This window comes from Callorhinus ursinus, unplaced genomic scaffold, assembly GCF_003265705.2.
Source record: "Callorhinus ursinus isolate GAN/ISIS: 27379988/994484 unplaced genomic scaffold, GSC_fseal_2.0 scaffold25, whole genome shotgun sequence".
Classification (NCBI taxonomy): Eukaryota; Metazoa; Chordata; class Mammalia; order Carnivora; family Otariidae; genus Callorhinus; species Callorhinus ursinus.
The window spans coordinates 7725290-7738944 of NW_027397087.1; the positions used below are offsets into that span (position 1 = coordinate 7725290).

General features: G+C 40.9%; 1 protein-coding gene across 1 annotated transcript in view; it reads left to right on the forward strand.

Moving 5' to 3' along the window:
• Positions 1–13655, forward strand: part of IVD (isovaleryl-CoA dehydrogenase) — a 192643-nt gene that overhangs the window by 148384 nt on the left and 30604 nt on the right. The window lies entirely within an intron of this gene.

The following is a 13655-nucleotide window of genomic DNA, read 5'->3' on the forward strand; positions in this document are numbered from 1 at the left end:
GATATAAGACCCTTATGAGGTATGATTTTCAAGTATTTTCTCCCATTTTGTAAGTTGTCTATACATTTTATTGATAGTGTCCTTTGATTCACAAATTTTCATTTCTTTTTCTTTATTGCAATAAGAACACTTAACATGAGATCTACCCCTTAACAAATTTCTATGTGTACAGTACCAGATAGTTAACTATAGGCATAACATTGTACAGCAGATCTCTAGAACTTAATCATCTCGCATAACTAAAGCTCTATACCCATTGAATAACAATCTCCTATTTCCCCCTGCCCCCTATTCTCTGTTTCTATGTGTCTGACTGTTTTAGATACCTGAAAAAAAAATTGTTTTCCTTCACTTAATAGTCACAGAATACTCTGTACTTCAAATATGTGGGGACTTTTCCCACACCAAGCAATTCTCCCAACACTAACTGGGCAATTTAACTCAATTCTGACACTATCTACCTGAAGATAGCATCAGACCCATTGAGCCCACAGGCTCAATTCCACAAGACTGCTCCACATCAGATGCCGATTGCAAGTCCAGGTTGTCACCTGTGCTTCTGACCAACCAGAAATCAGAGGTTCCCACAACCCCCTCCTTGGGTTCAATTATTTACTAGAATGGCTCACAGAACTTAAGAACAGTTTACTTACCAGACTATTGGCTTATTACAAAGAATATTAAAGGATATGGGGTACCTGGGTGGCTGAGTTGGTTAAGTGTCTGCTTTCGGCTCAGGTCATGATCGATCCCAGGGTCCTGGGATTGAGTCCTGCATCAGGCTCCCTGCTTGGCGGGGAGCCTGCTTCTCCCTCTCCCTCTGCTGCTCCCCCTGCTTGTGTTCTCTCTCTCTCTGTCAAATGGATAAGTAAAATCTTAAAAAAAAAAGAATATTAAAGGATATGAATGAACAGCCAGATGACAAGACACATAGAGCAAAGTCTTGCAGGGTCCTGAGCACAGAAGCCTCTGACCCTGTAGAGTTTGGGGTGTGCCATCCCCTGGCATGTGAATGCCTTCTTGTTCACCAACCCACAAATTCTCCGAACCTAATCATTTAGGATTTTTATGGGTGGTTCATTACTTAGGCATGATGGATTAAATCATTGGCCACTGGTTAAGTTAATCTCCAGCTCTCTACCCACAACCCCCCCGCAAGTTAGTAAGTGGGCTGAAAGTTCCAACCCTCTTATCAACAGAGTTGGTTCCCCTGGCCAATCAACCCCCGTCCTTAAGTGCTCTCCAAAAGTCACCGCATTAACAAACTCAAGTGTGGTTGAAAGGGGTGTGTTATAAGTAACAAAAGATACCTGAATCACTCTTATCACTTAGGAAATCCCTAGGGTCTTAGGAGCTCTGCCAGGAACAGGAATAAAGACCAAATACGTATTATAAATCACAGTATCACGACACCTTCGATAAGTGGAATCATATAGTCTTTCTGTCTTTTTGTGCTTGGCTCATTAAGCTCACTTAGCTTATTTTTTTTTTAAAGATTTTTTATTTATTTAACAGAGAGAGAGAGAGAGCACAAGTAGGCAGAGTGGCAGGCAGAGGGAGAGGGAGAGGGAGAAGCAGGCTCTCCACCGAGCAGGGAGCCCGATGCAGGGCTCGATCCCAGGACACTGGGATCATGACCTGAGCCAAAGGCAGCCGCTTAACCTACTGAGCCACCCAGGTGCCCCTAAGCTCACTCAGCTTAATGTCCTCAAGGTTCATCCATGTTGTAGCTTGTGATGGGATCTCTTCCTTTTAAAGGTTGAATAACATATCACATTTTGTTTATCCATTCATCTGCTGATGGACACGGGGGCTGCTTCCACCTCTTGGCTATCATGAATAGTGCTACTATGAACATAGGCGTGCAAGTACTTTTTAAGACTCTACATTCAATTCTTTGGGGTATATATACAGAAATAGGATTGCTAGATCATATGGTATTTCTATTTTTTTGAAGATTTATTTATTTATTTATTCATTCATTCATTCATTCATTTGAGAGAGAGGGAGAGAGCACACGCATGAGCGGGGGAGGGGCAGAGGGAGATGGAGAAGCAGGCTCTCCACTGAGCAGGGAGCCTGATGCCGGGCTCCATCCCGGGACCCCGGGATCATGACCTGAGCCAAAGGCAGATGCCCAACTGACTGAGCCAGGCGTCCCACTATTTTTAATTTTTTTAAACATTTATTTACTTATTTGAGAGAGAGAAAGCAAGAGAGTGCATGAGCAGGGGGAGGGGTGGAGGGAAAAAGAGAGAAGCAGACTCCCTGCTGAGCACAGAGCCCCACCACATAGGGCTCAATCCCATGACCCTGAGATCATGACCTGAGCTGAAACCAAGAGTTGGACATTTAACCTACTGAGCCACTCAGGCACCCCTCTATTTTTAATTTTTTGAGGAACAACCATATTGTTTTCCATATCATTTGCACCATTTTACAATCTTACTAAAAACGCAGAGGTGGTCTAATTTCTCCACATCCTTGCTAACATTTGCTATTTTTTGTTTTTGGGTTTTCTTTTTATGGGTATGAGGTGTTATTTCATTGTAGTTTTGGTTTACATTTCCCTGATGATTAGTGACATTGAACATGTTTTCATTTGCTTGTTGGCCTTTTGTATGTCGTTTAGAAAAATGTTCATTCAAGTCCTTTATGCATTTTTCAATCAGGTTGTTTGATTTTTTTGTTGTTGAATTGTAGTTCTTTACATATTCCGGATGCTAACCCCTTATCAGATAAATGATTTGCAGATATTTTCTCCCATTCCATAGGTTGCCTTTTGTTCTATTGATTATGCCCTTTGATCCACAAAAGTTTCTAAGTTTGATGTAGTACCTTTGTCTATTTTTGCTTTTGTTGCCTAGAGGCTGATAGGAATTTGATAGGGATCGCATTGAATCTATAAATTATTTTTGGGTAGTATTACCATCTTAACATTATTAAGTCTTCCAATCCATGAAAATGGGATGTCTTTCCATTTTTTTTTAGATCTTTAATTTCTTCCAGCAATGTTTTGTCATTTCTAGCGTACAAGTCTTATATCTCCTTGGTTAAATTTATTCCCACATATCTTATTCATTTGATACTATTTCAAATGCCCAAAAATAATAAAATAAATTGTTCTCTTAATTTTATGTTTGGATTGTTCATTGATAGCATATAGAATTACAACTGATTTTTGCGTTGATTTTTTAATCCTGCAACTTTGAATTTTTTAGCTTAATATTTTTTTGCGTGTGGATTCTTAAAATGTGTGTGGGTGTGTGTATTTTTTTCATGTCATCTGAGACTAGAGATAATTTTACTTCTTCCTTTTCCAATTCAATGCCTTTTATTTCTTTTTCTGTCCAGTTGCCCTGGATATCTCATTGTGATTCCACTACAATGTTGAATAGAAGTAGCAGAGTGAAAGTGGGCATCTTTGTCTTGTTAATGGCTTAGGGGTAAAGTTTTCCAGTCTTCCACAATTGTATGATGATAGCTGTGGGCTTTTCATAAATTCCATATTGAGGATGTTCTTACTGCTTGTTTCTTGCCCTGCATTTCTGCCTGGTCAGTCTTTTGACTTCTGTTCAGCTGGAAGCTTTCTCCTTTCTGTTCCTTTTGTTACATATCTGTCACATATGTCCTATTTCTTTGGAGTACCCATAAAGAGAAGCCTGACTTTTTGTTTTCAGGCTTCTTCAGGGTGAATGAAACAGGCTCATTAACACCTAATCTGTAGACTTTGATCAGCACACACTAAGCAGTGGTGATGTGGGTAGGGAAAAACAATTGAGTTTATGTTCTTTTAGTGGTTCATACTAGTTGTTGGCCCCCTATTATATGCCAAACATTATTTAATGCTGGTATACAAAAATAAATAACTAGGGGCGCCTGGGTGGCTCAGTTTAAGCTTCTGCCTTCAGCTCGAGTCGTGATCCCAGGGTCCTGGGATCAAGCCCCACATCAGGCTCCCTGCTCGGCGGGAAGCCTGCTTCTCCCTCTCCCACTCCCCCTGCTTGTGTTCCCTCTCTCGCTTTGTCTCTTTCTGTCAAATAAATAAATAAATAATCTTAAAATAAATAAATAAAATAAATAACTAGGTCCTGCCATGGTAGAGCACACATGATGAAATATGCAAAATACAAAGGGAAACAGTGGAGATACGGCATAATTCTGTCCGGAAGTACCAACACAGGTTTCCCAGAGGAAGAGGCATTTAAGAATGAGTTCGAATTGGCCCAGTAGAGACGTAAGAGAAGAATTACAGGGAGAGGGGCAATGTGAGAGAAGGCAGGCAAATTCCAGAGGTAGAGAAATAGAGCAGGAGACATCCAAGGAGAAAGCCTTTGAGGACATTTGGCCCTCTATGTATGGCTCCCTGTCACTGACTCCTGAAGTCTTGGCATAGCTTGTATATCAACAAAGGACTCCGAACTACAAGGGATAGGAACAACCTGGGGGAGACAAGATTTTCATGGATCCGAGTATCTGCTCAACTTTGTGAAAACCCTATCTCTAACTCTCATGAGCCAGCCAATTCCTCTTATCATGGAGACCCTCCTTAACTCAGGAGCTCTTGTTTCCCAGGACAGGCAAGAATCAGATGCCTGGTAAAATTCATTCAGCAGACATTTGAGTACCAACTGTGTGCTGGGTTTATACTGGGCTCTTTGTATATAATGGTGAATAAGTTAGATGTGGTCTGCAGTGGTCTATATACTCTATATAGAGTATATAATCTGCAGTGTACAGCCCACTGTAGGGAAGACAAGTAAACAGTTAAAATACAGTGAATAAATGTTCTCTGTGGTGGGAGGACGAAGGAGGCAGAGGCTATCTCCATACCTTGTCTCTTGCCTTCTGGGGTTCTGTTGAATGGTAGCATTTTCCATCTGGGCTCTTTAGTTCTGTATTCCTTCTCTTTCTAGTCCCGTTTATCTTATTCTCATTCTTTTAATCAGCCTCAAAGGTTTTTGATGTAAGGACACACGGATGGGTTTGAGAGTGTCCCTGGATCTCTTGAAATGGTATGCAAAATTTTGTATATGTGTATATCTTTCATATATTTCAACAGATCCTTCAAATCTTCATTGTCTAATACTAGCCACATGTGCTATTTAAATTTAAATTAATTAAATAAAATGTAATATGCAGTTATTCCATTGCACTAGCCACATACCCAGTATTCAAAGCCATTTGGTCTAGTGGCTATCATATTGGGCAGCACAGAGAGAGAACATTTCCATTCATTGCACAAGGTTCTCTTGAGTAGCATTCCTTCAATGAGCCTTTACTGTAAACAAGAGTTCCTGACTACAATGATTCCACTCATCTGCAGACACTTAAAAAACAGAGGTTGTGTGCGTGTGTGTCTGTGCACATGCGTGTGTTCTTCCATCTTGCACATACTAGTGAAACAATTGGTCTCTGTGTCAGTCAAATGTTGGGCTAGGTGCTAGACTATTTATATAGAACCTCTAAAAAAGGTAATGCCCTAAGGAAGCTCAGGTTGAATCCAGTTGATCTTTTCTGTAGTTTTCCCCTCGTAAAATGATATCCTTTTTAGAAAGTTAATTCTTATTATAGCCCTCCTATCCTTACTCCTACTCCGGAGGTAACCATATTGATAATTAAGTGGTTTTCTATTCATAGATGCACAAATGTTTATGTATTTTTTAAATAAAAATGGGATCATGCCATACAAATTGTTCTGCAACGTGCTTTTCTGTACAACTTTTTTTTTTTTAAGATTTTACTTATTTGTCAGAGAGAGAGAGCATAAGAAGGGGGAGCAGCAGGCAGAGGGAGAAGCAGGCTACCCCCTGAGCAAAGAGCCCAATGCGGGACTTGATCCCAGGACCCAGAGATCATGACCTGAGCCAAAGGCAGACACTTAACTGACTGAGCTACCCAGGTGTTCTTGTAGGACATTTTTTTTTTCACAGCTTCATTGTGTCACATTGTGTGATGACACTATAATTTAATCCATCCCCTACTGGTGGAATTTTAGGTGTTTGCAGTTTTTCGTTATTACAAGCTGTAGTGAACACCCTTAGATCTGTTTGCACTCATATCAGTGTTTCTGTAGAATAAATTTTTAGTGTAATTATGAGGTTGATAGCTTTAAATATTTATTGAGAGGTAATACCACACTGCCCTCCAAAAAGATTATACCAATTTACATTCCTTCCAGTAAGTAGTTGAGAGGCAGAAGCAAGTGAATATAGTGACTGAAACAGCTGGTCAGGCAGCTGCATGTTCAAGGTTGACTTTAGTTCCAACTGTGGATTGGAACCATGGGTTTCCTGGAATGTCTGCATCTCTCAATGGATGACCTAGATTTGCTTGGCTCAGTCTTTTCTCCCAAAGAGAAAATGGGCTCATTTCATAGTCTCTTTGGTCTTTGAATCACTGGTACTCAGGACTGAGGAACCTGGCCAGTTCAGTTGGAGGAGCGTGCAACTCCTGATATTTGGATCACTGGTACTCAGGACTCAGAACTTTGGTCTTTGGATCTCTGGTACTTGGGACTCAGAACTTTGGTCTTTGGATCACAGGTACTCAGGACTGAGGACACAGGATGATTGAAAACCAAAGATGGATGCAGAGCAGCTAAGGAAAAGGACCAGGTTTTAGATGGATCAGTTTACTGCAGTCAGAGGTATCATCACTAACGCACTCATTCTGCTTAGAACACTTGCTTTGTGCATGGTAAACAATATTGTCTTTGATTATGAGTATTGTTTGCTTCTCCTCCAATTCCTCTGTGTACTCTCTTCCTTTAACTTTCATTTGAAGCTTGTCCAAGTTTTCAAAACTGCAACATTTTTATCAGCCATTAACCACACCAAACTGTTAAGAATTGCCTAGTAAAGTTGGACATGTAATTAATGATTTGGCTCTATCCAATTAATGATAGCTAGAAGTACAACTAGCAAGTCACCTGTACACGTACCCCGGGGGACATGTATGGGAACATTCACAGTAGCATTCTTGCAATAGCAAAAAACAAGAGACAACCAAAATATCCATCCATAAGAGAATGGATATCCAACTGTGCATTCAGACAATTGTATATTAAGCAGCAGTGAAAATGAATGAATTATATGGATAAAGTAGTGTTGAATGAAAGAAATCACAGATGAATAAATATAATATGAATCCATTTATATAAAATTTAAAAAGGAGGTAAGACTGAACATTTTTAGGGATATATATACATGTATATTTGGTTAAGAAAAGCAAGAGGATGGAGGCATCTGGCTGGTTTAGTCGGAGGAACACGCAACTCTTGATCTTGGGGTCATGAGTTCAAGCCCTACATGGAGTGTAGAGATAACTTAAATAAATAAAAAACTTTAAAATAAAAAAAGAAGAGCAGGAGGATGATTAACACCAAATTGAGTAGTTATCTCTGGTGGGAGGATGGCAGCAGGGAGGGGCACATGGGAAGCTTCAAGGGTGTTTCTTAAGCTGGGTCATGTTTACATGGCATAGGTTTTATTATTGTTCCTTTAAATTATACACAGGATATATTACATATATATGTATTGTATCATTGTATAATCTTTTTTAAAGATTTTATTTATTTATTTGACAGAGAGAGAGAGAGAGAGACAGCGAGAGCAGGAACACAAGCAGGGGGATTGGGAGAGGGAGAAGCAGGCTTCCCGCCGAGCAGGGAGCCCGATGTGGGACTCGATCCCAGCACCCTGGGATCATGACCTGAGCCAAAGGCAGACGCTTAACGACCGAGCCACCCAGGCGCCCTGTATCATTGTATAATATTTTTCAAGATAAAAAAATTTAAGTAAAAAATGTTAAAAGACTTCTCTCTGTTTAACCTTTGGTTATCTCTGAAATAGTGACTCTCCTCTTTTAGTCACCCCACCACATAACTCCTAAAGTCTCTTTGACCTCCATGTAGCTGGTGGTACCACTCCCAAGAGCTTGGGCCACAGATCACTTTCACCAGGGATAGAGAGCACCATATATCTGGTATTTGGGGGAGTATAATGATAAGCAATATATAATAATTTGCAAAAGTGGCCATTTTAATATGCCTTAGCAGATCCAAACACTGCTCTTTATCATAAAAGAACAGGTATCTAAACGCAGTTTATGGCTTTGGTGTTCTAGATCTGGCATGCTTTCAGACATAGAGAGCTCTGTGCCTTGCCATTTCCTAACACTTAATATCATGGCATCTAGACACAGATTTTTTTTTAAGATTTTATTTATTTATTTGAGAGAGAGAGAGAAACTGCATGAGTGGGAGGGGCAGAGGAGAGGGAGAGAGAGAGAATCTCACGCAGATTCCACGCTGAGCATGGAGCCCAACACAGGGCTCAATGTGGGGCTTGATCCCAGGACCCTGAGATCATGACCTGAGCCAAAATCAAGTTGGATGCTTAACTGACTAAGCCACCCAGGCACCCCTTGACAGATTTTTGAAAATACTTCAGTATTCAAGTAAATAATAGATGATACATTTGTTTCTGGTTATTTTTCCTGTAAACTTTACAACATTCTAAATGTTGAAGTTAAGGTAGGTTAAGAACTGTAAAAAAAATAGCTTTATATCCTATCCTAAATGCTAAATTTCCCAGAATCAAAATTGAGGCAAAATTGTAAGAATTAAGAATTTTGCAAGCCAAGGAATGCCAAGAATTGTCAGCAAACCACCAGAAGCTAGGAAAATGTTGTGGAACAGATTCACCCTCACAGGCATCAGAAGGACAAACCGTGTTGACACCTTGATCTCAGACTTCTAGTCTCCAGAACTGCGAGACAATTCTGTAATTTAGCCCATGATGCTAAAATAAGGGCTGCCTCTTTTATTTGCTACGTTATACCAAAAATGACCGCAGGCAGTCATCAAAAGGCAAGTTTATTGGCAGTGATCCTTTCAGTGAGTACACAGAAACCATTGTCCAGGACCTATTTCAACTTTCCTTTTTTTTTTTAAGATCTTATTTTTAAGTTCTCTATACACACAACCTCAAGATCAAGAGTCACATGTTCCACTGATTGAACCAGCCAGGCACCCCTCAACTTTTTTTTTTAAGATTCATTTATTTATTTGAGAGAGAGAGAGCGCGGTGTGGGGGGCGGATGGAGACAGCAAGAATCTCAAGCCAACTTCCTGCTGAGTGCAGAGCTGATGCGGGGCTTGATCTCATGACCCTCATCATGACCTGAGCCAAAACCAAGAGTTGGATGCTCAACTGAAGCACCCAGGCACCCCACCCCTCAACTTTTTAAAAGCTAGAAAAAATTTTTTTGCACATGTCAAGTTCTGTGTCATTCAAGAATTTAAAAATCAGAATTCTAAATCCATAGCTATATAGCAACAGGAAGTTGATAATTGAGATGACTTGGTCTCTCTTAATAGTCCATTTTAGTCATTTGCATGCTGTGATAATTCAGAACAAATGCAGCCTTCATCTGTCCATCAGTAACACTTCTAAGTATTTACTAAAGGAAACAGTAAACATAAATCAAAATATTTAGGTAAGAATTTCAAGAAAGTAAAAATCCTTTAGAAAGCTGAAGGAGGAAAAAGTGCTCAGAGTTAATGACTCAAAGAGAAATATAAAACACTTACTGCCCTATAGTGTCACAATCAAAAAAAAATTATTGCTTCTGTTTCTAATTCCATGGAATCATTGGTCACATCCTCAGGTCTTGCTTTCATCCATTAACTTCACCCTTTTGGAGTTGGGTTTGATCCAGTTTTACTACTTTCTGGAAGATTTCAAATGGGAAGTTTTGGAGTTTAGAAATCCGGGCATTGCTCCTCCTCAATATGATGAAAAGGAAAGGTGTAACTGGTTGTTGTTTGCTAACTATCCAGAGCTACCTCAGCAGAAGACACAAAACAAGGGGATATAACAAGTGTTACTCCCCAGTTCCCTTAATCTATTAGCATTTATTCATGTTGTCTTTCCTAAGCAAGGTTACTATAAACTGGATTTCAGTTTTTGCTCTATCGATCTTCAATATGAAAACATTTAGTTTTCAACTCAGTAGGCATCCCCAGAAGCTGTTACCACAAAGGGGATGCTTTTGTGTGATAGCATGCAGCTCAGGGAATGATCTGAGCAAAGGAAAATAATTTTCAGTTGGTGTTGCCGGCACAAAGAATAACTGGATTCACTCTTGAACTTCTTCAGGCCTTGTCATGACTGTCTTTCCAGAAATGGTTCTCCAGTGAGACCATACTTCCTAATGGTAGGAACAGACTGAACTCACTTCTGTCATTGCCTGCCTCTCAAAACCAATCTTTTTTTTTAAAGAGATTTTTTTGTGTGTTGTTTTTAAGATTTTATTTATTTATTTGAGAGAGAGAGAGAGAGCATGAGAGGGGGTAGGGTCGGATGCAGAAGCAGACTCCCTGCTGAGCAGGGAGCCCGATGCGGGAATTGATCATACCTGAGCCGAAGGCAGTCTTTTAACTAACTGAGCCACCCAGTCGCCCTCAAAACCAATCTTTGCAAGGTTTGCAGCCCAAGGTCTGGGTTTTTCATGCAAGAATTAAGAAACCAACTGGGGGCACACCAAAACAAAACAAAAAACCCCAAAACCAAAACCAAATTCTTTGGATTTCAATTCTTCCTTCAAAGCTATGTCCTAGAAGGGCTGCTGACCATCACCAGTTAAACACTGAACCATTCTTCCTAGAGCACCTCATTCTCCGAGGACAGTGGGTCTTCCTGAAGCTGGACTTGGAGAATGAAGGCCCACTCCCGGGCCCTGAAGAAATAAGTAAGTTGGAATACCTCGGTAATACCTTTGACTGTGCAATGACTTTTTTCTCTTGTGGTCTTCCAGAGGGTGAGGAGCCCTGCAATAGTTCAGGATAGGCCTTGTGAAGACGGACCCTGGTGTTGATGGAGAATGGTTTCCCTGACCTGTGGCTTGTTGACAAATTTCAGGGAGTAATGGAGATCTTTCCAAAGGTAGCAGCCATTCCTCTAGAAGTACCTTGTCCAAGTCTTGCAGTTGCAACTGTGCCAGTAGATGGCGCCTCTAACTCTTACTGCCTTATTACAAATGTATTTTTCCATTACCAATCCAAGGTGTCCCCAGCCCACCCTGCGTTTTTAAATAATCTGGCATGTTGTTGATTCTTTTGATTCTCTTAGAAAAAGTTACAAGTAAGCACAGTTCTTACAGGTGAAGAGATTATAGCAATGCAAAACACTGGAACTGTCATAGCAAGTATTACTGAAATTTCATATGAAAGAAATCACGAATGAACTAAGCATGAAAACAGGTAAAGAGCTGAAGAACAGAAAAGTGAGCTTCCACTCACAAGCTTGTTTTTTTTTTCTCTAGACACTTCCAGTGCTTTGTATTTTCAGAATTTCTACAGCTGAAGATGTTCCTTTGGGAAAGTAATCCACTCACTTTTATTTGTACAGACTGGATACACTGATAGATCTTACCAGTTTTCCAAAGGAAGTCGTCACTGCAAGAAGCAGGCGTAACTCAGAGACACTGCAAGAAGCAGGCATAACTCAGAGAGGTGATGCAGTCTTGTGATGCAGTCTTGCCCATCTTTAGTAGATGTAGCAGTCCCAATTGGCCATTTATTTAAATTTTTTTAAAGATTTTATTTATTTTTTTTAAAGACTTTATTCATTTATTTGACAGAGAGAGACACAGCGAGAGAGGGAACACAAGCAGGGGGAGTGGGGGAGGGAGAAGCAGGGGGAGTGGGGGAGGGAGAAGCAGGGGGAGTGGGGGAGGGAGAAGCAGGGGGAGTGGGGGAGGGAGAAGCAGGCCTCCTGCTGAGCAGGAGGCCTGATGTGGGACTTGATCCCAGGACCCTGGAACCATGACCTGAGCCGAAGGCAGACGCTTAACGACTGAGCCACCCAGGTGCCCCAGATTTTATTTATTTATTTGACAGAGAGAGACACAGTGAGAGAGGGAACACAAGCAGGGGGAGTGGGAGAGGGAGAAGCAGGCTTCCCGCTGAGCAGGGAGCCCGATGCCGGGCTCGATCCCTGCGATTGTGACCTGAGCCGAAGGCACACGCTTAACGACTGAGCCACCCAGGTGGCCCCTGATAGGCCATTTAAATACTGTCTAGCAAATGCTGGGGTAAACCCAGGAGTAACCTAACCAGGAGGAGTGCAAAGCCCCAGAAGCAGGAGAAAGTACGGAGACTAGTTACAAGGAATCTAAGATGGGGCTGCGGGTTGCAGGGCAAAGGGAGACTTTGTTGATGGGGATGATATCTAAGCTAAGATCTGAAGGAGGAGCAGGAACCAGGCAGGCAGGGGTGAATGGGAAGGAGGTACAGGGGAGCAGAAACATGTTCCAGGGAGAGGAGTAGGAATAGCATAGGTCTTAGGCGTAGAGAGCAAATCTGAGTTCAGAATAAGTTAAGATCAGTGTGTTCAGGGCACTTTAGAAAAGTCTCAGAGGTTCTTAACTTTTTTTGTGACATAGACCCCTTTGGCAGTCTGGTGAAGTCACTGGGTCCCTTCTCAGAATGTTGTTTTTAAATGCATAAAATTAAGTTTGTTGGAATACAAAGGCAACAATTATGTTGGAATATAGTTATCGAAATAGTTTTAAAATCTGTGATATTAATAATAATATAAAATACTGTATGTACTTCTTTAGGAATGCATAACTTAATGGCAGGTCTAATAACTATTATTTTGAAGTAGTGATGAGCAGGTAATGGGATATAAAAATATGTGATTTCTCTTGGTAACAAAATTACAGTTAAGGTTAATATTACCATAGTTCATTGCTTACCTTTATTGAAGGCAGTACTTTCAATGATAGATTAGTGAAAATAAATATGCACTTTTTCCTCCAACCAAATAACCAATTGAATTCTTATGAATGTGGACTCTAATGGACTCCTTATGAATGTGTGGAATCGGGATAGAAACCCTTCTTAAGAGCAGGGTGGCAAATGGATTGGAGAGCAAGGCTGAAGACAGGTGCTGGGGCGACCCAAAACTCTCAACACAGAGAGGCGTCAATATCCCCCAAGGGATTTGGATTTACGTGGGGAGGAACCAGTGACACCAGTGGGCAAGGGCTTCTGCCTACCCTCAGTGCTGCAAACCTTGCTGAAGCACCAGCCAGGTGCCAAGTTCTATGGCACTATGCAGTGTGCACAGCCTCGTGGGAGAGAGAACAGGTAAATCATTTCTGCAAGGGATTAATGAGCACTAAATACTAATCTCCAGCACGGTATTGAATGGAGATTAAGACCCAGCAGAGTTCGACAGACTTGGATAACACTGCCCTTTCTTACATAGTTATAGAAGCTATATAACCTAGGACAAGTTTATCTTCCAGTGTCCTCATTTGTAAAAAGGAGTAATAAAAATGTCTATCATGATCATAGGGTTATGACGAGTTAAAATGATGTAATTCATTGCGGTGCCTGTAGATAATAAATACTGGATAAACAAAGGTTAAATATGAGTTGAATGAATGTGCCTGATGACCTTTGAAGAGAGGAACCCCTCTATTCTATTTCTGTCCCCTGTGTCTCCCTCTCTGTTTAAATCTAAGAACAGGTTTAACACTTTCTTCCGTGGTAAGGTAGCCATGTTTCAGGTCTTCAGTCTCTGGCTTCTAGATACTGCTAAGTTTCTCCATGTTGTCAACATCTTTTTAATGTTTCCCAG